The sequence below is a fragment of the Clupea harengus genome, chromosome 23 (genome assembly GCF_900700415.2).
Source record: "Clupea harengus chromosome 23, Ch_v2.0.2, whole genome shotgun sequence".
Taxonomy (NCBI): domain Eukaryota; kingdom Metazoa; phylum Chordata; class Actinopteri; order Clupeiformes; family Clupeidae; genus Clupea; species Clupea harengus.
The window spans coordinates 7,369,206-7,396,739 of NC_045174.1; the positions used below are offsets into that span (position 1 = coordinate 7,369,206).

The window sequence follows — 27,534 nt, forward strand, 5'->3', positions numbered from 1 at the left end:
TCAGATGAGTCAAATACAATCTCCTCTGTTTTCTTTGTAATAATCCCAAGAGCATTAATATCTCTCCACTTTGTTCAAGTCGTGTTGGTGCAACTCGGGGTCACCTGAGTTACTAAACAGAGAAAACGGTATCATCAGAATGTATTGATTTAGTGTATCTGTCAGTATTAAAAGTAAAACGCATAGCTGAACTCACACAGCCCTGGGGAACCCCAACATTGGTCAAGATGGCAGATGAGAGGGTTTTGCTCACCTGATGATGTGATTTCAGTTTTTTTTTTATTTTGGCATAGCTAGCAAAAGAGCACCTGGACAGAGAAGGGGCACATTGGCTGAGAGGGACTGGGGTAGTTGCTCTCTCACACCCCTCTGCTCGGGTAAATGCCTCTGTTGTCTAGGTGGTCTTTCAGAAGTTTGATTGATATCTAGCTACAAATGCTAAAACCTCTGGGATTCAAATCAACAATTAATTGGCTAATTAGCTAAAAATAATGGGGGTGCCTAACACAACAGCACATCACCCTCCCGTCCGTCCCCCCACACACACAAACATAAACACACACACACACATACACACACACACACACATACATACATACATAAACACACACACACACACACACACAAACATAAACACACACACACACACACACACACAAACATAAACACACACACACACACAAACATAAACACACACACACACACACACAGCTACACTACTAGATTAACACCTGAGAAGGAGGGTTTCTTACAACACACAAACTCCTCTTCTGTTCTGCCACAGACGAGGAAGCTGGGCACCAACTGCTGTGAATGAGGCGTGTCCTCATGGCTTTTGTTTCCACGGCCGCAAAGCAACATGTCAGCTTCTATTTCTGGCCCTCTGGGGGGATTTGACATGTTTAGCCAGTCAAGAGGGGCAGGGGGGCTGTGAGGGGTTGGGGCAGTGGAAGTCTGCTTGGGCCCGTGAGCATGAGAATGCCTGATAAAATGCCTGGAGGAAGTGCACGTTGTTTATCTGTGCCTTTGCATAGCCCTAATTGCAGGTCGCTGTGGTCATTGAAATATGTCACATGGCAAGCAGCAGCGGCAAGGACCAAAAAAAAAAAAAAAAAAGTGCCCCATTTTGTCAAGGGGCTTGTTCGTGGGCCTCTCAAAACACATATGAAGGGCCTAGGACCATTTGCGGTTTCCAGTGCTCGGGGCTATGACTGGACAATTTTCATACTTTCACGCTTTGGTGACTGGCCAAGACCAGCAAGGCTCAAGCAGGGCTCACTCTGAAACAGGATATTGGGTTAGTAATGGCCGTCTGGGGACCCTGCATATGACATAAATAACAGATTTGTTTTACACGTTAGGTGATCTAATGGAACCCCCCACCCCCCACACTCCCCTTCCACATTTTACACTTCGAGAGGCCTTTGGTCATCATGGGCTCATGTGATTCTTTCAGACGTTCTTGGCACGTCTCTGTAACAGTGCGCCTCCTTTGTGTTCGAATCAATTAACACGACAGGGAACGACGGTAGGGAAGCCTTTAAAAACAATAGCCTTCAAGTGTGAACCGAGACACGAGAATGGAAAGGCCACTCCGCTGAAATGTAATTGAGAATGGTGAATAATTTCAACCTCCAGTTGTTTTTTCCTAAGCTCAGACATGTTTTAAGTTGAACCGGCCTAACCGCATGAAGTCACTGCACCAGTTGGGTCATTCACTTCTAGGGCACTACTCTACAATAACTTAGTTTGACTTCAGACATGATGTAATATAGAATATTAACACACACACACACACACACACTCACTAACACTCATAAGTGCACAAAGGTATGCACGCACGTATAGGAACAGGGGTGGGGGTGGGGGGGCTGCTGAACCAGAATCTCATTTGAAATTCCCAGAGTGTTATGTCAAAGCGGGAATGATGAAAGTGCTCCTACAACAGGGCCAACCCTGTGAGAGCACATGCCCAGCATACCCCAACGTGAGGTACGGAAATGTTTTACAACTTGTTGGCATTCAGGAGAATCCGTTTTTTTTTCACTCACCATTTCTGTTGGCTACGTGTGCAAGGCCCCCTTATGTTCACCAATTACATAAATTATTTAATTGCGTTTCTAACAGAGCATTTTTCAAGATCCCTGTGGTGTCTTACTACTTTGCTCCAGTTATATCCAGCAATAGTCCAGTAATATTCAAAAAGTAAACTCTCTCATACACACACACACTAACACACACACACACACAAATGCACACACACACACACACACAGAGACACGTATACACTCTGTGCTTTAAGGAATGGCTCTCACAGGTCTATCACACAATGGTGCATTCATTTTCTCTCCACACGGACCATGATAACTGATTATGTGGTCATTTGAAATTGGATCAGTGAGGACAAACTGTCATCTCGCAAGACAAAAAACAGAACACGATTCCTCTCAGGTAATATTTTACTGTAATGTCGACCCCGTGAAATTTGTGAAATATACCATTGTTTGAGAGACAAAAAAAACAAGCAAAGGCATGCCTTCAAAGAAGAGTGAACATGCACAAGCCGCTGAAAATACAATATTATGTTTACTGGTTAATATCAAAATGAGAAATGTTTTCATTTGTCTCGCCTAGCAATGGGAATGTTATGTTTCACTTGAACTGTTTGACTAGACTTTCATCGCAGGCCAGGATTTGCTATGACTAAATGGTCCGGTAGACTCCAACCTGCTGCAACACCTACCTGTGATGTATAAATGTAATTGACAGCTGCGTTACCTAACCAACCCAGGGGGGGAGGGGGAGGGCAGAGTGGCCATAGGGTTTGTTGTTTCTTTTTTTTTCATCCCTCTTCTTGTTCTCCCCTTAATAGCCATGTAATCAGGCCCAATTAAGGGCCAATTAAAGTGTGGAATTCGCCTCATGAGGTCATCACAGAGAATGTTCCTGGACCTGACCCAGGGTTAGGGTTTTATAAATCAATTTTGGATTCATCACAAAGATTTTTCCAACTTGGACGGGACACAGGACTCGGGAGCCCCTGATGTTTGAGAGCCCCGTTTGAGAGTCCAAGCGCAAGAGCCCGAGAACCAAGGTGAAAATTAGGCTCTCCGCTCAGACAATCACAGCCATCACCACTCATCAGCAGGCCATCCGCCGGGGATAGCCAGACAGGTCAGGGGGGGGGGGGCTGGGGGAAGAGGTTACTGGAATAGGAAAGGTGGCTCAAAAGGCTCTCCGCTCTAACAGCGGACTATTAATGGTCTTATTAGTGAGGTGGATTTATTTTGAGAACACTACAGTACTATGAGGACATCGATGCGTGCAGGTGAAATGTGTATGTTTGAAGTGAAAACAAAGAAACCGCAGGCTGAAAAGGATCTTTTTTAATCTTTACAGGAAGAAAAGACAATGGTATGGAATCAATTTAAACTTGATTAGAAGGAAAAAAAACTTTATTAAAACTTATAAAACCCTTTCAGCATTTGAAATGACTAGGGGAGTGGCAAGTGCACATTTCCTACATGCACTGTCTCACTGTCTCTGTGCTATACACATGGGAGGTTTCCATTACATAAATATAAGTGCATTAATGTACACCACATGCTAATGCCATATTTATGCACTGCAGTCTGTGCAGCCATGTCGTAAGCATGTCACATTTGTGTACCGAAGTTATTTACAAGGAATTCCATATGATTCCCCCTGGTAAAATATCTCGGGGGGACATCTTGCAGTTTCAGACGAGGAGTGACTTGTTATTTACCTTCAGGGTTCTTTTTTCTGTCCTCAGTAATCTGGATAAAGTAAATTTGGGGGCTGTGTATACGCCTGCTGGGGTATTCTGTTTATTTTAAAACCCTGGCGCAGAATTACTGCTCTTAATGATTACTCCGATGCCCTGTCCCAGAGAAAGACAGCACACCAGTGTTGCCTCCTAAACAGGGACGCTGGTGTTTATTTGAATTTTCCATTTTACATTGCCGCGTGTCATTTGCCTGTTTACAGTTTATGCATGGTGATTGATCATTTCCTGCGCCCTTCTCTGTCTCTGTATCTGTCTCTCGCTCTTTCTTACTCAGAGAGCAAAGTGTCAGGAGCGGCATGTTCTCCCCGGGGGATGCGACTGGTGAGAAATTTTAGAGTAGATTTAAAGAAGTTTTATTTGAGCACTTTGGTTTCTTGACTCCTGCTGCAACAGTTGACTCGGTGCCCTGACACTTAAGGTTTTCTGAGGTCCTTCGTGTCCTCTGGAGGCATTTTGATGTGCAAACATTTTGTATACGCTAGTTACGACGCCCTTAACCAAGTCACCTTGGAAAATGCTTCAGAACCTCCTATTTGAAATCTGTAGGTGAGAACGGTATGTAGAGTACGACTGCATACACAGGGTGGAATAGAACCAGTGGATGTGCTCTCTGTTATGGTCGGATGGGAGATGATTAGGTTAAAAACAGGTTAAATTAGATAGATAGGGTATTACAGGAATGCCCACTGTGTCTTCATAGGAAGACTGAACGTCTTCACAAATCACTCTGATTTAGGCATCACAGAGTTTCCATTTATGTTTAGAACATTTTTATGTAATTAAATGTCTCATCACAACCAGCTGGGTTTGTGTAACTATCACACCAAGCACGAGGCAGCAGCAATATGATTTACGTTACTGATACAAAATTATTTCGTATTCACCACTGCCTGAAGTATGTATTTCGCAATTGGACTAGAATCCTCTGACGGAAGAAAATTTACTATGTTTAGCTATGAGACAATGTAACAAAGTGCTTTATTCCTACAGCGACAACTTAAAAGAGGACTGAGGAAGAATGTAAACGCGATTCCCCCTGCACTCTCAAGTGGGAAAACCTCAAAGGTCGAAGACTTGGCTGCCCGAGTGGATCTTCTAGCCACAAGTTGCTGGAATGCAATCAATTTCTATCCCCAATTGTCTTTTGCAAGCGCAAAAAACATAGTAGTGAAGACCTCAGAACAGCCTAAAGACAAATCACAAATTTTACTCTTTTGTAAGCACTGCAACCCCAGTCAGTCTAAAGATGTCACAGTAGATTTAGCATAACAGCACACTGTTTATATTGGCTCCAAAAGAGTATGCTTCATATTCCTGTGACATATTAAAGTCACTCCTACATGCTGTTTAGACACCCAGCAGAAAGCCAAAAGAAAAATGTCTATTTTATTTGTCACTGTTTGTCATGAACCTTTAAATACACGTATACACAGTCGAAAGTTATGACCATAAATTTGCTCTATCACAACTTATAAAGTGTGGAAGGGCTTTTCTTGCAGTGTTATGAGGAACTGATTATTCAAAATATACTTGTCAGGATTTTCAGCATAGTCCTAAATTAAAATCTCCATCTTTTTAATTTCACAGACAAATGAAAAGCCTCAAATTACATGCTGTAAATTTTTTTATGACCTTACCCAGTTTCAGAACAAACAGGACTGTGTGGCTGATACTTATTCATACTCTTAATAAGAGTGCACACTCCTTGTGTGTGTGTGTGTGTGTGTGTGTGTGTGTGTGTGTGTGTGTGTGTGTGTGTGTGTGTGTGTGTGTGTGTGTGCGCGCGCGTGCAATCACAGAATTACAGATTTACAGCTCAATGTTCATTATATGCTCTTTCAAGAATGGTAAATTAAACAATGTATATAAGTTAGGTATGCACATTAGCTTCAGTAAAGGACCCAGCCTGAGTTTTGTACATCAAGTACTCCACACGTTATGATCATGAGGTCTAAATGAAAGGCTTTTAAGGCAGATTCTTACACTATGCAGCTTTTATGTTAAGCATACATTGAAATGACTTTACATACAGCACTGCACTGAAATAACCCAATGACATAAGTATTCAGACCCTTAGTTATGACACTTGCAATTGTGCTCAGGTGTATCCAACTTCTATCGATGGTCCTTGAGATGCTTCAAAAAGGCACATAATTAATGATTCATTAAACATAATTAAGAAAGGCACACATCTGTCTATATAAGGTCTCACAGTTGATGTGCATGTAGAGCATCTCTGGAGAGAGACCTGAAAATGGCTGTGCACAGACGCTGCCCATCCAACCTGGTTGAGCTTGAACGAATCTTGGAAGAAGATTGGGAGAAACCTCCAGGAGAAAGATGTGCCTAGCTTCATTCTAGGATCATTCCCAAGAAGACTTGAGGCTGTCATTGCTTTAACAATGACAAAGTGACAAACAATGACAAAGCTAAGTGAAGGGTCTGAAAACTTATGTTAATGGCTTATCTCAGTGTTTTATTTTTTAATAAATAAACAAAACTGCTTTGTCATTGTGCGGTATTGTGTGTAGAGTGATAGGGGAACATTAATTGAATCATTTTTAAGATGAGTCTGAAACTGCAAAATATGGAAAACTTGAAACTGAAATAGTTGTAATTTAGAATCTGTCCCTAAGGGCAGCAATGGTAACAAAAGTCAGCCAAGGTTGTTTTCTCTATATCTATATATAAATCTATATATTTCAAAACAAATATATGCTTCCAATAATAGTATCTCTTTTATAATCCCGGTAACCATTTCCACATAACGTATCTTCTTTGGAAGACCTTCAAGGTTTTTGTTTGCTCTCTGTGAAGTGAATTCACGATCGAAGGATTCCCAAACCATTCATAGTAACATGACACTGGCATTGGTCAAAACTCACCTCCATTTCAGGACAACAATGTTGAGCAAGGTGGTTTGTCTGGGGAGTTGGAGGGGGAGGGGGGCAGGGGGATTCAATTGAACCCTAATGTAATTTGGATTTAAGGGTCATCACACATTTGGTTTCCATTGCGTGTCCCTTAAGGGTGCAAACAACCAAACTGTCTTTGATTTGAACAGAGTCAAATGTTTCGAGCAGACATTGAAAAACAAGAGCTGGTAATTTAGCCCAGTCGTAGATCTCTTGTAGCTTGCATTTTTGTGATATTTATCGTATAATACTGAAGGGAGCAGTGACACTGGCTTGGTATGAAAGGCCCTGTCCATCAGTTACGAAACATGGCATCTCAACATCTGTATGTGGTTAATATGCCTTGGAGCCGCATGGCCATGATGGTGTTCGAGAGAGAGAGGCTTGAGATGTAGTCATGCTCCATAGAAGCCTGGACGTAATATCCGCAATAATATGTAACCACAGGCCTTTCAATAAGTCTCATCTCCTTAATCTGACATTCTGTTGATCCACTTTGTTTCCCCACAGAGTTTAATAAAGTTGTACAGTCCAGTCAGACCGGACCAGAATGAGAAGTTTTAAAAGAGAGGGGGGTGAAAAAGACATGTACCAATGGGAATGAAAGCACTCAAGATGAAACATAAAGTTCTTTTGACAGATTGAAAGGACTATCACCGCAAATGTCAGGGCAGTCACTATACACTGAGAGTACATTCAAGCATTCCTCCCTCTTGCTTTGTTAAGAGGAGAACATTACTGTCAGAATGGTTGCAAATATGAGGCACTAGATCATGTTCAATTACCTAAGAACTCTTTCTGTGTGTGAGAAAATGCGAAACAGTCCATGTGTTATAGTGAAATCAACCACAGACCACCCGCAGGGGACACCGCACTGAACCTGAGACTGGAGCTGAGGTCTGGCCCCGGGTCGAGGGGTTAAGGACACTCTACATTACCGTGACATTCAAAAATGAAATGTTTATCATCTTCCTCCTCCCAAGGGGCGAAATGGGAAGAGGGCCTACGGTACTAAAACATTCACATAACATGCGTTTAAGCAGTCTATTACAAGGTTTGTGCATGCCACTGTCGATTACTGAGGAAGAGAGAGGAGCACCCAAGCTGATAGATAGAGTTGTGAAGGTTCAAAGGGGAATGTTTTGAAGCATTGGTGGGGAAAAAGTCTGATTGATTTAGAATTTGATTATCAATACAGACATGTTGCAACACTGTATACCGTGATTACTGTACAGCGATGTAGAAGGGGCCTTCAAAACATGGTGAGGTAACACAGACTTCCTCGCAATTGTGTGTGAAAACATATCGGAGCCACGCTTGTAGACAAGCACGGCGTAGCATACCGTGCAATGAATAATCCTGCTTATTTTGCCCTTACACCTCATGCTGGGGTGAGCATAGCCCCCCTGAAGTCTGTGTTAGTATTGGATGACATGGAACTCTATGCTCGATACTCAGTCAAAACTGTAAAAAACCTGACATCATGGCTGGCTGGGGATCCAAATATAGTCCACGGGATAGCGAATGCTTTCTAAATTTAGACAGCGATGCTGTAATCAAGCATTCTGCAACTGGCTAAGGTCTTTCCTTTTCATTAGCCATTAGGAGTGATATTGGTTCATAGAACTGGATTGTTTCCTGAAAAAATAGTGTGAGCATACGTATGAAAAGTGATTCACGCGATGAATATGTCCAGTGGATTTTTCCAATGCTTTACCGACATGCATGCACTCTTGGGCCAAAATGTCTAACCAGGAAACAGACCCTGACTTCCTGTGAGTATGAAACTGACCCAAAAATATACTTCTTAAAACAAAGCGCCAAACTGACTTGAGCATCATTCAACATGAGTTGTAACCCAGGTTTCCTGAAGTATGGAGTAAAGTGAGAGACCTCATCCTCAGTGAGTTGGAGTGTTTGGACAGATCTCCCGCTCTAAGGCATGGAAGCAGAGATCTTCAACCCAGGTCCTGTAAGGGCCTCATGTCCTGGGCATGATAAGGTCAACATGTGATTCAAACAGGCTATTGTGTTATAGGGAGTCTACACAGCGTTGTTTTTGTAGCCACATATTCATAGTCCATAGTAACTTCAGATGTTTTGCTGTTTAAGAATTTAACATTGGCCTTCTCTGACACTATACGTTATCTGATGAACAACAGGGAAAACAAACATGAAAACTATTTAAAATGGACCCTAAGAAGCCCTAAGAAAGAAAGCTGAAGAGAACAGCTGAATAGAGGGCAGTTCTCAAAGTGACGGCTGTGGGAACCAGGTTGGCCATCAAATGTGACTTTGCAGGATGACACCCTGCAGTTCAAATATGTTACAAGGGCACATCTCATCGACTTCCTTTGTACTTTGGGCTTTTGCAATTCTTGGGCATGGTCCAACCAAATGTTAATTCATATACATCTGACATTCACCTTGCATGATCCCATCTGATAACATATATTTCTACTATACTTTAACCCACATGATATGATTGGTTTACAAACAACACAGTGCCTTTAGCAGGTCCCAATGCAAGGCCTGGCACTGAGATTCACTGGTTGTTAATGTTCAGGTACTTGATGAACTAAAAGTTCTCTCTTGATTATAATCTCATGCCTTTGTTTACACTGTCTATATATAGACAAATAACAGTCTAATAGTCTATGACTGGTCACACTCCTTACTTTGGCAGTAGGTGCAGTCATACATCATACTGTGTTTCTACATAAATGAAGATGTAGCAGGTGAGCGTGTGCTCCTATCACTGTTCATTTCAGTTGATCGAAAGCAGCACTATTCAACCAAAAGCTTGCATCATGTTCCTTTTATCTCTCTCTCTCTCTCTCTCTCTCTCTCTCTCTCTCTCTCTCTCTTTCTCTCTCTGTATTTACAGTGTGGGGCATTCCTGTGATGAACAACTTACCGTAGTTTCTCTGATCACTGCACTTCAGTAATCCCTAAACACAAGTCATTGAGATTAAAATGAAAGGAACAGTGGTTTGCTTAATCTCTTTGTCACTAACATTGTTATGACTTTGAAGGTACAACAAGAAAATAAATAAATGTCTAGTGCAGTCCTGACACTCTGTTTGAAGCCTATTGAGTCATATGGAAAATAATTCTCATTTCAACATTGTGCCCATTAGAATAACCGTACTGCAGATGCCATCTTGGGTCACCTGTCTGCTTCGGCCTTCTTGCGCAGCTCCAGTACTTTTTGTACTGTTTGCAACACACGTCTAGAGAGCTAAAACAATGTGTTATGGCATCACATCTAATGAAATGCCATAATAAGTTAGAATGGTATGACACAATAGGGTGAATAAAGCAAAACAGAGAGAAATCTGACAAGCTAGAGTGGAATATAAAAAAGCAAGATAATCCCTGCACAAAATAGTTCCACAAAATGATCAGAGTTTGAATGGAAGTGGTGGAAAGTGGCTTGAATGGCTATTATTAACTGCAGGAAAATATTAGAAAAAGAATTAAAAGCAAAGGGATAACAATCCAGTAATTTGCCTTGAAAGAGCTACAAAAACAGCAAGTAAGGCAGGCTACTTTGGCAAGCTTTGCCTAAGGGACATCCTACCGGGGTAAACTCAGATACAACCAACAAAATACACAAAGTTAATCATTAGGCCATTGCCAGCAGCCGTTTGAATAGCAACTTCATTGCATTATGTCATTCAAAACAGTTCAGATATCAAACGTTCTTGTACAAACACACAATCAAATACACATTTATATTAGGATTTCAGTAAGTTGGTGAAAATAGCACTAGTGTAATTTTACCATCTGGTCCAATAGCCAGACTCTTTAATCAAACATGATGCTATGTAAACTTGAGATACACTTTCATCCATGTATCCCTATGACACGCCATTGGAAAAATCACACTAATTATGTATATTTGGAAAATACATGCACTCGAACATGATATATGAAAACATGCAGTGACCCTAATCAGTTATCTGAATGTGAAAGACAGAGTGCTGTTTTGTGGTGTTGTGTGAATGCATGTATGCATGTTTTTTTCTGATCATGTATGAAGGCCTCAGAAACTAAAAGCAGTGACTACACAATAGTATCACCATATTTTAAAACATTTTCCATTTCGTATGAATACAGATCCCTTTAGCGCCTGAAATATGTTTGTAATACAGTGGTTTCCGAGTAAATAGGTGCAGTCTAAAACACGTGGGGCATGACATGATACCCAAAGACATTCGAATACTAATGGATCTCCCTGCTTAAGAGCCTCATAGAAGTCATCCCTTGATCTTCGTTTATTCGTTTGTTAGTTTGATAAGATGCTGTGTGATGGTGGACTCTTCTTAGTCCAAGTCCTTAGATGACTTATGAGACCTCACCCCGCGATGCACTGTTGCAGAGTAACCCAATATAACCCTGCAGTTCCCCCAATTCCACTTAGAGTGTGGATGTGCCAGCATACCAGTTGGATACATAGCGCTTAAACTCGGAATTGACAAATTCAGCAAGTACATACTTTGACGACTCTGAACATTTTGTTAAACATCAGAGTTTGTCTTTGTACTGTCTCTCAAAACAAAATAATTATAAATATGGAAATGTTCCGGAGAATGTAATATTTCACAGATCCTACAGCACAGTACAGTGTGTAGTCCATATTTGTTGGGACCTGCATTTTATTGTTAATTAACCTTTAATCTCGGTGTGTCTAGTGCCTTCATTGTTAGTGTGACTAGTGCCATGATGTACCAACTGAGTCACAGGAAGTACTTCATTCGACAAACAAACCACTCTCACTCGAGTTCAACCACCAATCTCCACAAGTCCTCCAGAACTATTTACCTGTCCAGGGCTTTATAAAAATGAAATAAATAACATGAGACAACATCACCACATCACCCCACCCAATAAATATCTGTGGCAAGATAAGCTCTGACGGTTATGACCCACTTGTTTAACAAAGCTGAGCCCGAGCGCTCTGTGGCACTGAGCTCTCCTGGCAGGGAGGGGAGACATTTCCCTGACTCCTCGCTGACTCACTTCTCTATCTGCACGCCCGAAGGCTGGGTCTGACGGGGCGCGAAAGAGAACCATACCGTCCACTTCATCAGGTCTCCATTAGCGGACGTGAGTACTTATTTATGCCTGCTCCTCTCCTCTCTTGGGTGATGACACTGGGTTTTTTTTTTTCTAAAGATTTACAGACTGAACAGGGATGTTCAGTACAACCGGACGATTAATCTAAAGCGCTGTCTGAGTTTGAAAAACAAAAACAAGATTGTGACAAGTGGTTGTCTGTGAATATGTATATACTTTTAAATTAAGTTGCCAACATCATGTTCTTCTTTTTTTCCTGATAAGAACAGGACAGCATGGCTTGTTATTGAATAGATATTTTTGGCAAGGTTTTCAGGACTCAGACTAATAGTTTTGATAATGAATTACAATTACTGAGATACAGGTGTTCACATGGTCTAGTAAGATCATAACACGTTTCGCTCGCTAATTTGAAGCAGAATGGGAACTTTTTTTATTAAGTTTTTCTTTAGATTAAGAGACAGCTAAAGGGAAATGTAGGGAAGGCAAAAGGGAATAAAGAAAGATAGAGAGACAGAAAAACACAGAGTGAGAGAGACAGACACACAGAGCAAGAGAGACAGCTAGATAGAGGGAGAAGGGGCGGACTGAGAAAAAGGTTGTAGGTCTATCTCTGCACCAAGCAATGAAAGACATGACTGATTATTATTACTCTGGATCCACAAGGAACTCCAGCATGACACAGTGCATGTTGCCCAGGTCCTTCTGGCATGTTGACGGATGGACTTTGGCCATGCTCCGGGGGTTGTGATGCAAATGAACGTTCTTAATAGGCTTATTAGTCAAACACGGAGCACGGCAAATGTGTACGTCTCGGCAGCGGCACTCCGTCCAGTTGCCTGAGAGCCGTCAGCTTGGTAACAAGATGATTGGTTGTTTATAGAAGTTGAAATGTTCAGAAGGAACGTATCTTCGAGGCCCGGTCCCAGGAGCCAGGCATAATTAGAACCAAATGGTGGAAATTCACTTCAATAGCTCCGCGAGATCTCTCTTTTATGTAGCTTGGCAAGTGGTTCGCCTTTTGTCAGGCGCTCTACGCTCACTTGCTCATCGCAACACACCATCACTTCTCCCCCACAATGCATCTGGGCGCGTGAGGGTATGATTGTGCCTGAATGTGTGTATCTGTGTGTGTGTGAGTGTATGACTGCATCTGGACGAATCTATTACTTCTTCTACCTTCGTAAAGGCCCATCTTTTTTGTACTACAGAACGTGCTAATGGAACCCAATCTGCTTTTTATTATTTGCCTCTTTCACGTGTTTTTTTTTTGGGGGGGGGGGGGGGGTACTTACTCGGTGCCTTCTAAAAATTATTACATCATAGGGCAGCTGGTCACGCAGAAGGAACAAAGGGAGACGTACAGTGCCTCTCCCCCACACTCCCACTCTCCATCCTCATGCCGTGAATTTAGACTAATGCTCATCTGCGTAGGATGGGACATGTAAACATATGACTACTGTGCTCGGACTCGATCCGAGGGGGAGTCGAATGTCTGGTGTGATTAATTCATAATACTAAGTTATGCAGAAAGATTAAATGGTTTATTTGTGTTTGTACGTTGATACATCTTACACCCCCACCCCCCCTCTCCCCTCCCATTCTCGACCTGTAAGAAGGAGTGTCACAGTCAACGTCAGCTGTGACTTTATAATTATAGCACATCTTATCCAAACTTTGGCTTTGACCAGAGACCAGTCAACCCTATGGCATTAGAGACAGGGGATTTCATATTAATATGTCTTTCAAAATAATCCCGCCTGTCACTCAAAGTATTTTTCATGCGCCTGATTGACTTTGCATTCATGGTTTTCTTTTCATTTGCACTTTTGTTGGCCCCAGCTCCAGTAATATTTTTCAAGAGAGTGATGGAGTTTCAGGTCAATATTTCTCATATGATAGACTAAATAATCCATTGGGGACTTGCAGCACTTCACTGCATAGGTGTGCTAAGTGTTGAAGGGTCATATGTCAATTAAAACAATCTTTCAGTTTCACTCAGGAAGCCAGTGAGAAAGAGAGAAGGAGAGAGAGAGAGAATGGTGTACATATCTTTTTTTAAAGCACACACAGAAAAGTGAAGAGGGAAAACTGAAAAAAAATGATACTGACTGATTATGTGGATGAGTAAGACTTACCACTTCACCAAAGCTAGTTAATAGTGACCAATACGAAAAGGTAGATCACTTTTATGACTTGAAGAAAAAATACCAGTCTTTTTTTTTTCTTCATTTATTTGTTAAATTATTCTATCTATTATTCTGAAGGATAATACACGTAGAAAAGGATGCAATTCATAATCTGAATTCATTGATCACAAACTTTCTTTCTGTAGATGTGGAGAAACACTGAGGCATGTGTAAATGTTTATACTCTGTGTCCATTCAAATGTACTCCATAGGAGCCTTTACAAAAACAAGCAAAGGTAAAAAAAAAAAAAACTAGTATGACATTCAGGCTGCGAATGTTAAAAATGTGCTGGTAGACACCTCAGAGATGTAGGTTAGTGTCCTTCGAGACAGTAAGGTTAAACAAAAAAAAAAAAGTATGTGCCTGGAAAAGCGATGTGTCATGGAATAAAAACATTTCTCACCGACGGATGACTAGCAACTCAACGTTTGTGTAGCACGTGCGTAATGAGATGTCGCAGGGCTACTTTTTCTCGTGGCTTTGGCGTCTGGACGCCTGCATCCTAATTCACTCCGGATAGTCTGCGAGCCGCCGCTGAGGTTGATAAAGTCTCCTACGGGCACGCAGCCAGGTCCAGACGCCGCAACGCTGAGTGGTAGCAGGTGTGTTTTGAACGCGAGCTTCTCCTGAATCGCAGAATCGCAAGAATTCCACTGTGATCTTTGCATGAATCCACAGCCTGCTCACCCATATATATATACAAGATAAAAAGAAGAACTTTCTGCTTCAGTAATAAGCTCACAAGGCAAAACAGTGATAATCTTGTGAAGCTGATCAAAAAGGATGAAGGTTGGTTTTGATAATATGCTCTGTTACAAAATGACAACAGGATGTACAGAAAACTGAACATGAAAAAAAACCACAGAGATACATAAAAAGGTTACGAGATCCAGGAGAGATGAGTACATCTTGCTAATGTCTGTTGCAAACTGCACTGGAGAATGCTTGTGGCCGTCTTATGCTAATGTTGTGTTTGGTCTGAGGTCTGCTCTCAGGGGGACCATCTGTTTTAGCACCGCTGTGTGGGTCTGTTAACAACTGGCAGCCTAATTTGACTTCAGGACTGAAGTTAGCAGCCATAGTTCGGCCTCCAGTGCTGGAGTCAATCGGTACAAGTCAGAGGCAACATCCCAACTCAGCCTGTCAGAACACAAAGCTGTTGGGAAGCAAATGGCATGGCTCCTGACTGCAGCGAGATGCAGCATCTTCAGCTATTTGTTGCCAAGTACCCAATACTAGCCACTGCCATCTCCTGAAACTTGTTTGTATAATACCTCCAAGAGTAAAACATGTAAGCAGAGGAGCCTGAGCAGCATGAACGTGAGAGTGATGACAGGCTAGCTCTCGGTTCCGTGATGACTTCTAAAGGAATGCGGAGAAGAACCGAAGACCTACATGGGCCTTATTGTTCAAAGGAAAGAATGAAAAACAAAACACCCGCTCAGCTCGCATGCTCACCAAAAGAGAGCGCGTGAGGCACGTCCAACAGAAACACAGGACAGAAATAGAGCATCTATTTTGGGCCTCCTCGGTTCTTATTTTTAGGAGAAAAAAAAAAAAAAAGTGACCTGAACTGTGGTGAATTACAGAGGGATAAGGTCACCCCTGTTTTCCCTGACTTATTTTCTGGCCTAAGAGCTCTGACTCATGTGAGCTATGTGATGACGTCAGCGCGCCATGTTTTTTTTCGGTTCCATACCTTTCGAGTGTTTTCTGTCTGACAGTCTGATGCAATCACGAAATGTGGTACGATTCGGATGACCTAATTCAGAATCACGAAGGCAGAAGCATTAAAATGTAGAGGAGTTGTGTACTATTAATTAGCTTTCACTTAAGAACATATTTGAACTTGCTTTAGACTGTAAGGAAAAAGGAAATTGAATTCCCACCTGGTCATGTCCACTCTGGGTGAAAAACTCACACAAAAACTATGAGAACAAATAACAATGAGGCATATTGTCAACTTTGTCTAATTTAAGAAAAAGAGTGATAGTTGTGCAGCCAGCCTCAGATTTAGGCTTGTATTTCATGTTTCACTTGAAAAGCTGAGGTTCGCTTCATTTCACCTAAGTATGAACACCACCATACTTACTAAAAACAACAGCAAAACATCTGTGCTATCCATTCTTAATTTAGCTGGTTTGAAAAAAAATGGACAGAAATAAAACTATTCATAAAGGCTCCCCAGAACGGCAAACATAGGTACAATTACAAACAGTGTCTACCTGAGATTTTTTATATCTTCTTTTAAATATACTGTGTATGTCTTTTGGACAAGGAGAAAAGATTTACAGAAGAGACAGACATGACGCACCGTCCCTTTATGGAAGACAATAAACTATACATACACTACCTCTTCTACAGTGTAAACGATATGTCAACAAAACATAAAGGTTACAATGTATGTATACATTGTATAACATTAATAAGTTCACATGTACACATAGAGTACGCAGAGAGACATTATGTACGGCAGGCAGTCTGGCGACTCAACAGACTTTAAAAAAGTCCCCACTCTTTAACATAAGATTTTAGGTCTCATTGCATACCAAAACTTTTCAAGTTCGAATTCAGCCACCTTTTTTAGAGAATGAAAGAGGATGTGACCCAAAATTTCTGTGAATGTATCAATAATGTATTGTAGCATGATGGGGTTGGGATGGCAACACTTCTGGGTAAGAGACTATCACGTAGCCTCCCAGAATGCCGCAGGGCAAAAAGACTGCTTGTTCTTTCCTGTTCTGTTAAGATCATTCAGTTTGTGTTTCCCTTTTGTGCCTTGTATTAGTGTGTGTGATTGTTTATCATCTGATCCCTCTGTGGTGCCGCTTAAGCCTTGCGTTAGTTCCCTGTGTTAGTTAGCACTTCAGCTGCCTCTGCGGCTTGGTCGTATGGGCCGCACGCCTGGACTATACCAGGACTGCAACACTGATGGCATCCCGTGGAGAGCCTTGGTGGAAACAGGGTCCACCATTTCACAGGTCTGCCCGAGAACCCTGACTGTGACGGGTGGCCCGGTACAATGCTCCGCATCACCACAGTCACTGGCGAGCACACAGAGATGTGGGGGATAAGATCTCTGCAGGTAACTGTTGCCGGCCACATTGCTGACCATTCGTTCTGATTGGCTAACATACAGGACCCCTGCATCATTGGGCTGGATTTGTTGGTCAGGTGGGAGGCCACGGTGGATGTGCCCAGAGCCGTGATCTATCTGGGTGCTGAAGCGGTGGCACTCCACCGGGTGTGATGGCATCAGCATGCTATGTTCAAAATTTGTGTCTCAATCTTTGTCAGAAGTTATAGACAGAAGTCGTTTTGTAGGGCAAAGTTTTGCACAAGATTTTGACTGCAACTGATGCGTTTTGACAGGAACACAACAGGTGGTTCAATATTTCTGAATTAGATACTAGTATAATTATTAACTGTTATGTGTTATAACTGTTAAGTGCTATATTCCAATTATCTTATCAAATATTAGGAGAGGTTGGCTAGGGACAATTGCAACACACATTAAATTTGGTTGCAACCAGCAAGCGTAGCTGGCAAGTGAAATAGTACACCCACTTTTGTAAAACCCCTTGCATTTTGAAAAACAAATGCTGTGAAGAATACAATTTACAGAAAAACCCTTACCCACTATTTTGGTTTGAATTATGCATGGCAGATGCAATACATTTTAGTTTTCCCCTTCAAACTGGCATGTTAGACACTCATTGGACATACAAAAATTAAAGAAAAAGTAGGTCACACAGGCTTGAATTAGTTTATTAATATAGAGACGAAAGGTGTATGTTGCATAGTAGTTACTTATTACGATTTTTTTTCAGTGTAGTTCGCTATGATGACCAACATTTTCATGCAGGAAGTGTTTGACGACATCCTGAAGTATGAAAGGTTATATTCGCTTGTCAACCCCCAAGGACAGTCATAAACTTTGCCATGACAGTGATTAGCCAGAGAGAGCAGGTAATACATCACCTTGACATGTTCATTTGACGGATAGATGCACTGCTTTGCATTTAACTGTTTTCATGCCCACACCTCTGTCGGCTACATTCGGCTATTTCCGTGAGCGATACGTTTTGACTCTTTGTGCAGCGAAAGTTACAAACTCACTGACTCACTGAATTGCAGACACAAAGTTTACAGCCACTCCAACTCTGGAATATCGATCTTTAAAATATTTGCACAGACGACTCATTCAGGTATTTATTTGCGTCTAAGACATTGGATGCTAAGAATTGGCGTATTTTCTGTTGCTTCAGTGTCATGGTCTATACTCGTGTAGCTACCTGACGTGAGAGATTCGTGGCTTACGTGAAGGTCGACCTCATCCCACAGTCTTGTGTGGTAAACGGTGTCATGTTTCTGGTAAACCTCCCAAGATGCAGGCAGTATAGGATATGACAATATAAGATAGCCTATCGTTGCTTAATTCTGCTTTCTTCTTCTAATGAGCTACGAGACGCTCCTCAGGAAGTATTGCCAACAAGTAGTATTGTAAAAGATTCTTGCTGGTAACGAATTTATGCAAAAACGTAAGTCACAATAAATTAAAAGCACTGGCGTATTTTCAAAATAAATGTGGTCAAAAGTGTCTAGAGACATCCAGCTTTGTAGTTGGTAGCCAATGTGTGTGACACCGACCCAAAATGTCAATTTATGGTTCGGTGGTCAACTGCTTCAGATGAACATGTAACTTGTCAATCCACACAAAACGTACCCTAAATGCAGGTAAGCCTGAGCCTGAGCCTACCTAGTAGCCTATTTGCCTGTAAGACAACATGTGCTACAGTGGATGCAATACATTTCAGCAGCTATTTAATGCTGAATACCTGGTCATTGTTAATACATGAACCAGCCTGTCAGTTTTTAAGTAGACAGAAGTGTCAACACACATATCTTGTGTACAGCTTATTGTCAGACAGGAAATTGGACGAGTGAGCAATAATCGTGTTCTGAAGTATATTATGAGACTACACAGCAGTGAATTAAATTAAAGCAAGTGAATCCAATTGCCACTTATCAAAAGCAGCTGCTTGAACTCCGAGTGAAAGAATGAAAGAACAGACTGCCCCCCCCCCCCCCCCACACTCTCACACACCTCTCTCTCTCTCTCTCTCTCTTTCTTTCTTTCTCTCTCTCTCTCTCTCTCTCTGTGCACACTGGTGTTTATGTTATTTTTGTGTTTTGAGTGTGTCAATCTGAAATGCAGGCCGGTATGCACACATGCATATAGGCCAGTTTTTAGTGAGCAAAATGTTTATGTAAAGACACTAATTTTGTTCATTTGTTTTCCTAAATTGCTTCATGATCAGCGAATGTGTGCTGATGTCAGAGTCCACTGCCAGATTTATGGAGCGTAAGTTCAGGGTTTACAGTGATCCCTTGTTTATTTACATACACTGAGTCAAGTCAACTGTAATATCGCTAGCGGTCATTTGTACTGGATAAACTAACTATTTCAAAACATTTGGATTCAATTATCAAGGGGATATAATATCCTAACAAACCTTTGTTTCTATTAATACATTTGACCATTTCATACAGTGCAAACTAAGCCAGAAGTTATTTTCATTGCTAGAGATTTAGTGTATTTACTGTTACGGGCAAAGCCTTATCAGAACAATAAGGCCATCCTTAAAAATCAGTTGGTTTGCTGTAACATCCCAAAACAATTAATAATTTGGGAGTTAGGTACATTTTAGTTTTTCATTTTTACTCATAAACACCCAAAAGATGTATCAAAGAGGACCTATTAGAAGACTACATTCTTCTTGTCATCTTATAGTCTTTTAATAGGTCGCCTTTTCTAGTACGAAGACATGGCCTTTATAGAAAATCCAGTAATGTGTAGTGTATTGCTCTGACATGTTCAATATAATTGCGGTTATGTAATGCTGAGCATATGCAGTGGGTGACTGACTAAATAACTTTGTTATTTCAATTTTACACAATTTCACACAGACACACAGTGTGACGGAGCATCATTCTGTCATAGAACAACATATTGCCTCCACATGTACCCTGTGTTAATGCATGTAATGCCTTTTAGGCACTCAGTCTTGAATAACCCATTCCCAGTCCAAAGTTGTAGCATAGCTGAATATAAAGGGATATCTCTCCCAGATAATGAAAATTAGACAATTATATACTTATCCTTCTGTCAGTAGTCACAGAATGACAGTTACCAGAAATAAGTGGCACCACTCACTCCAAAACATAGAAAAAGACCTTGCCCTTAGTGTAAGAGACTTTCTAAACTGTCTTGGCATTCAACGTATACAGAGTTCTATTGGCATGAGGATTAGTAGGTGATGACAGAACTGTCATTTTGGCGTTAACTGTCCCTTTGATGTGTCACTTTTACATCCAGATGACACATCATCTTAGCCAATTTGACTGTGCAAATTCCAGGGCAGTGGGCTGACCCATATCAGTCTGGTGTAATGACGTGTCATAAGAGCATTGCAGTTCAGCTAAAAACGCAAGAACCTTACTTAAGTGCGCATTTAATTAATTTCCTAGTGTGTGAACACATGGTTCTCATATCCACTGAATGGAGAACACAATAAGGTGACGTATTTCGGAGTACACAATGATACACATGCAAGATCCTCCTAAGGTCAGTGACTTCCTCTTTCTCCTTTTGAGAGCAGGAGTGCTGTTAGTTTGCAATAAGCCGTACATCTGTTACACTGTTGACTTTGTGGTACTTTGAGGAACCCAAATGCAAGGATACAAATGTATTGAGGAAATAAGCAGCGCCGCTAAGCCAGTGAGTCATACAAAAGATAAAGCCAGCGCAAGAGCTAAATATAAACAATGTGAATTGTCAGCGTGTGAAATGAGGGACTTGTGGAATGTGACTGTCACTTCTGTGTCTCCCACCGCACCCGGCCTTCCACCTCGGCCCCTCGACACCCCTCCGCCCCCACTCACTCCCCAAGTGTTTAAAAGTGTGTGGTGAGCGAGAAACGCGTGGAGTGTTTGTTTGTGGCCTCGTCTGCCTCGACCGAGTCTCCAGAGGCCTTGCTTATCCTCTGGAGGGTGTTTTTTTGTTTCTTCGCCAGTTTGAATGGCTGCCTGCAAATTCCTGCATGTTGAAGTAACAATATTGTTTTGTCTCAAGTTTCGCTGATATCCAACATACGGCTGAGAAAGGCATGGTTTAGGCTGAGCCTTGCCGGAGAAGTGATGAGCTATTTCTTTTTCTTTTTTCTTTTGTCTTTTTTTTTCATTTTCAGGACAGAGATTTCTCTTTGTTGACCTGAGTGCTCTTGTCGGCAGCTTTTATAGAGCGACATTTAGATGGAAGGTTAAGGGGGGGTGTTTGAAAACGAGATGTGATGTCACACACTTTTATTAGGCGACAGGTCATTGAAATTGAGCTTTTGGACTCGGAGCTCAAGCCTAGGCTCATCTCCTCCATCTCATGGAGTAAACAGAACATCCACTCTGTCTCACCCTGTCGGCATCGGTGCAATAGATGTGTCTTACCTAAGATGCTGCAGGACGCGGCACTCCTTATGGCGAGTTATCCTGACCTTTCACTGTGAGTTGTAGCAGTGGCAAGCGGTGTAGTAACTGTCAGTTTTTTTCGCATTACGTCCCTGTTGAGCTAATGGTTTATGCAATGCTGAAAAATGCTTGATGAGTGTGCTAAGCACAATGTCTTACTGTTTGCAGAGGAAGTCTACATTTGCTCAGCTGATTGTATCACATGCAAAGGAAGTGTTAATGTATCAGTGTGAACACCACACTTCTGACCGTTCTGCCAGATATACACACACTTGTGAACAAACACACACACACACACACACACACACACACACACACACACACACACACACACACACACACACACACACACACACACACACACACACACACACAGATAACATATTTCTTTTCATGCTTGCTTGAGGGAAGAGGTCTGTATATTTGATTTACCACAGACTGTAGATGGTTGAACAAGCCAGTTGTTGATAAGCAGATCCTTTGGAAGACTCAGGACCAGAGCACCTGGGTAGTGGTGGCCTGGGTGATGGATTAAGATCCAACCAAGTCCCCAGTTATGTTTCTCTTCACAGTTAGTTGCTGTTGGTCAGTTTCTACAGTAGTGGCTTGTTTTAGCTGATCTTTACCCTGCACACAAGCTCACCACAGAAGTATGTGCTCGGTGCCCTTTTATCCTTCATTTGATGCACGTCATGAGTCTTGGTGTCAATCATGCTAAATTTGATTCTGTGTTTTACATGTAAGCATTCTGTTGAACACACACACACACACTCTTGTCCAACAAATACAAACAATCAGTCAAACACAAACATACAGTTCCGCTCGTCAAAGCCAACACACTCAAGAATCTATATTGTTTCACTTCTCATATATGGACAAAATATTTACTATAATACTTATTTTGCATCGAGCCAACGATTCAGCATTTAAGTCGTCTCTTTAATGTGGTTTGACCACAGGCTGCACGCTATGGCCTGTTTATCCAATTATAACCAGTGCATTTGAGCCCTAAATCAGCAATGCATATTTCTGAAATCGCATTCGAAATGCTCCAACTTAGCCTTTGGGTCTTTAATGACGTACCTCTTCTTTTAAAAGAGCGACTGCAATGATAAACATGAAGTGTGTGCAAATTATGCAAACTCGAGTCCAAATACAACATCTGTTTTTGCACTGAGCAGAGCAGGGCTGTAATCTGTATCGTGTGCGGCATTTTCAATATTAGTGTTATATGATTATCAAATGCCTGTGTGTAATTTTCATCAAATAAATGCACGCTGTGATGTCACTTGGTGAGGGAGCGTGGTGTTTGAAAGTGGAAAGTGATTGTTAACATAATTTCCCTCTGTTGCAGTGTATATGCCACCCAAGCCTGTGTGTGTATAATTCAGCCACATCTTTGATGCAATTCCTTTCCACTTTAACCCATTTTGCTGTATAAAATGAGTGGAAATGTTATTTGTAATGCATATTCAGTGGACGCTGCAGATGGAAATTTTAGAGTAAAAACCACGATAAACACTTCAATGAACCAAACAGCTAATGTAACCATTGCGACCATATCGTATTAGTATGACTGGAAAGTGCAGTGTGCAATACAAAATACAGATGTTGTTCTTTCAGAACGTCACACTGACTCTTGCTTGGGCTGTTATTGATATCCACAGAAATAACCAGAACCTCAAACCCATTACCTCGCTCATGGGGCACCACAAGTGAGGACTCTAGAGGTTCTGCCCTGCCCTGCCCTGCCCTGCCCTGCCCTGCCCTGACCTGCCCTGTCTATCTGTGTGAGGATCTTCTGCAGTGAGCCAAGGTGTAGCAAGAGACCGTGAGGGCAGACTGGAGTGGTGGGAGTAAAGGGCCTGGATTCAGACTAGCACAGAACTGCACTCAGGCCGCCTGTTTTCTGCACAGATGGAGATCCAGACAGCTACCTGGTGCACCTGAAACCTCTCAGGTACAATGTTCTGACATTATTATTAGGAAAAACGGTGTGGTATACCTTTCTGTATGACCTACAATCTACTAAATGTGGTCTGGTGTTGGAGTATGCAAGGCAGGTCTAGCGAGTCATCGCCCTAGTTTTAGACATACAAATCCATATAAATGCCTTTTTAAGTTGCATAGCATGTACAAACTCATAGGAAATCACACAGAAGGCATTCTTGAGGTAATCTTCACATATGTGCACTTTTTCACATTTTGTTATGTTGTAGCCTTTCTTATCAGTCTAGACATTCAATACCCCATAATGACAAAGTGAAAACAGGATTTTAGATTGTTTTGCAAATTAATTAAAAAGGAAAAACTGAAATATCACATTGACGTAAGTATTTAGACCCTTTGCAATGCCACTTGAAATTCAGCCCAGGTGCCTCCCAGTTTTCTTGAACATCTTTGAAGCCATTTGAAACAGTGAGAAAGGAAATGTTTTCAATCGTTATTTCTCAAACTCATACAGTTTTTATGAACAAATATGTTACCACATAAGGGCATTGTTTTTTCATAATGGAGGTGAGAACATTTTTTCAAGGTGAAAAAGAATCTTGAATTCAGCATCAAAGACATTTCAGAGGGAAGCACTGAGATTGGACCAACTCCACACGGCAAACATTACCACGTGTAATAAGTTTATTCTGCCACTGTGCACAGAATGGTTTAAGTTGTCATTGCGGATCCCTCCAGGAATGCCTGGTTGATACTTAGTCTGTTTTATGACAAGGATTAAATAGGATTGAGTTCACATCAAAATAATTCACCTTTGTGAGGAAATACTTGAGACTATTTCACCAGTCCCTGGGTGAATTATCATCGTCTCTCATCAGCCACACTGAGACAGCATCAAGGTGGCTACTGTGCATTAGAAACACAAACCAGACATGCAGAAAAATATCAGGAATTGAGATTTGACGCAGAGCAAACACAATGTGCTCAGACTGATACAATCACAATGTGAACCTGTTTAACTTCACACAGCATGCAGGGCTTGCTATTTTATTTACTTTGTAGAGGTTTAACCACATAATTCACTCTTTCCTGAAGAGACAGTATTACCATTATATTAAAAAAACTATACATTGCTGCTTTTTAGTCACATTAACCCTTCTGTACTTCGAGGCAAATCCATCTGTCAACAGAAAAAGCCCAAATTAGAGGAGAGTGACCAAAACCTTTGAGCTGACGGAAGTGAGTCTCGATAATCCTGTGTTTCGCCCTATGGAGACTTTGAACAGAAGTTTGTTGTTTCGGGGTGTAACTGAGTGAAGGGTACAGTCTCTGGCTTGGCTGACCATGCATAGAGGCTATAGAATAGAAGTGTCTATAGGCCAAACTGCCTCTGGCTATGAACACTCAAGTGTGGTAGCAGCCTCTCAGCTTTTGCTGTTTCGTATTAAACCCTCTCAAGGACTTTGTAGGTTACAGTAGGTTTTCAGTTTCATGTATTATTTTTTGTTTTGTCAAAAGTTTCCTATTTCATCTCTAATCTCCATCTCCCTCAAATGCTGCTTCATACTCACACAAAAGTGTCTCTGGGGTTTGTTTTGACACGTGTTTCTCAGTCCTGCTGCCTCGGTCCGCTCCGTCTCTGCTTTACGATGCCTGGTCATCCAAAGCATAGTGTCCATTATCTGACACTGTGTTTCACATGGTAAGCTCAGGTCTTCATCTGTCTGTACAGGAAGTTCAGTCTTTGATCTCCGACAATCGAACTAACGTGGCACAGCAGTTCAGTGGAGCGGGTCCACTGCAGTTAGATGTGAAATGTAAAATAAGTAGCATTGTATGATGAATCTGTCATCCCCCCCTCATCAACATGTCCTCACAAAGCCACAGAGATGCAGAGAAGAGGTAATTTCAGCGAGATATTGAAATGAATATCAACCAACATGAATTTGATACGTTCCATTTCGAAAGTTATTAAATCAAAGAGATATCTCAGTTATGGCGCTTGTCCTGCGCCAGTATGTGAAGTATGAGATCCTGTCAGTGTTGTGTCTCCAGTGAAGATGGAGCAGTAGACGTAATGAGTTTGCCAAGCTCATTCAGAGAACCCCAAGCATTTTGAAGTGGAGTAATGGCCCAGGATGAAGTATGAAACCCAAACATTAGCCAGAAAGTCTGCTTTCAGTGTTTATTTCAATTACCTCACATCAAGGAGATCATACATCTGCAATTTTTTACATTTATTCCGTGCTCTGATAAATATACAGGTTTCTTTTTAAGATATATTTTTTTTTCACCAAAAGTTACTTAACATCGTCAAACAAATGACATAATTAGTTTGGATGAGACTAAAAGCCGACTTGGCAGAATGATCACACGATTTTTATAATGCATTTGTAATACATTAGGCCATTACGCATTGCTTTTAACTAACAAATGAAGTGTACATTCAGTCCTCTAATGCTTCTCCTCTTTGGTTTGAAACCACTGGCCCCGGTGCCCCATGTCCCTAAACATCTCCGCATAGCCAATGGACTGCCATCCCAGCTATCAGACATGCAGTAAATATTTTGATCAAAGGATGGTCTTAATGCAACACCACTCGATGTTGACACGTGACCATACGTTGACACAGAGATAAGGAGTGCAGGGGGCTTGGTCAATGTGATGCGCTGCCACTACAACTGACCATTTATCCCCGAAAGATGGATTTAACGCCGTCAGCCGCAAGTCTCATTGGTGTGGCATGCGAGGATGTTGCATGTGGTCGCGGCGCAGATGCTGTGGAGCAGATGGTCTCCATTAGTTTGGGTTGATGTTGAAAGAATTAGTTCAATAATTACATTTGCATAAACATTTTGTTTAATCTTATTTATAATGCATGTTTGGAAAATTGTTTTCACATTAAGTTTACTTTCAGTGGCTGAGAAGTGCAAACTCTTGTATACATATCTGTAATCTGTTTTCATGTGTGTGTGTGTGTGTGTGTGTGTGTGTGTGTGTGTGTGTGCATGTGTGTGTGTGTGCATGTGTGTAGGGTCAGCCTGCTTTTGTTTGATTTTACAGGAATCATTACGCAAACAGCGAAACCTTTATTGCAATCCAATAAGAATGCTGATAGATCCCCAGCCCACGGATCTTACACTGGGAGTGTGTTTATCGTTAATGCGGTGAAAAGGAGTGCTCCAAAGTGTTTTGGATATCAGATTAAATAAGTTTAAGGAGATTAAAGGAGGTTGAAGGTGCAAGTGGAACATTATTAACAATTACAAGCAGCCATGAGACAGTCGGGTTGAAGGTGGCGAGGCAGCACGTCTGGGGAGAAAAAATTAGAGAATGTCAATGTGAGGTGTAGGTGTAGATTTATGAAGGTAAAGTTTGAGGCAAGTAGACACTGAACGGAGTTAGATGTTCTACCTGGGCTAGTTGTTATCCGTGTTGTCAGTTCTGCATCTGTATCTGAGATTTTATAGGGCTCAAACTACACATGATTGTGTTTCATGGGTTTGATGATCACAACTTCGTTATTCAGATGTCAGATGTCAGATGTCAGATGTTAGTGCATGGTTTAGATGTGTCATGACTGATAGCAAGTCACTGTTATTCAGACCACATGGATTAGCAGTATAACAAGCACTCTCCTAAATGCATTTGATTGTAGACGGAGAGAGGGAGAGAGAGAAAGAGAAAGAGAGAGAGAGAGAGAGACCTGGATTTCTCCCAGTTTTGTGTCTGCCTGTCTGCTCTCCACCTCCACCCTGTCAGCCAATAAAGGTAAGCAGGCTCCATCTGCGCTGAGTCAAAGTATTGTCAGATTCAGGCTCCGCTTCAAGCTTATCAAATCAAAGCCTCACAGAGAGCTGTGAGGAGGCCCCTGAGTGCCCATGTCCAATAATTAACGATGCCTGGGCAGATTATTTTCCGTCATGGCTATTGGTTGAGGTTAAGTTACTGTAAGACCATTCATCAGACTGAGGGCTTCAGGGGTTCTGTCTACAGTTTTTTCGGACAACAGTGTTTTAGTTGTTGAAGATACGGAACAGTGTGTGTTTTTGTGTTTACCAAAAC

The 27,534-nt window shown here is 41.6% G+C and overlaps 1 protein-coding gene across 1 annotated transcript in view; it reads left to right on the forward strand.

Moving 5' to 3' along the window:
* The first annotated feature begins 11,659 nt into the window (after positions 1-11,659).
* The window catches only part of myocd (myocardin), an 87,001-nt gene continuing 71,126 nt past the window's right edge, over positions 11,660-27,534 (forward strand). Inside the window, exons 1-2 of the mRNA XM_031561533.2 lie at positions 11,660-11,835; positions 23,187-23,479. The gene's annotated coding sequence lies outside the window, so the exon portion shown is untranslated. The remainder of the gene's footprint in view (positions 11,836-23,186; positions 23,480-27,534) is intronic.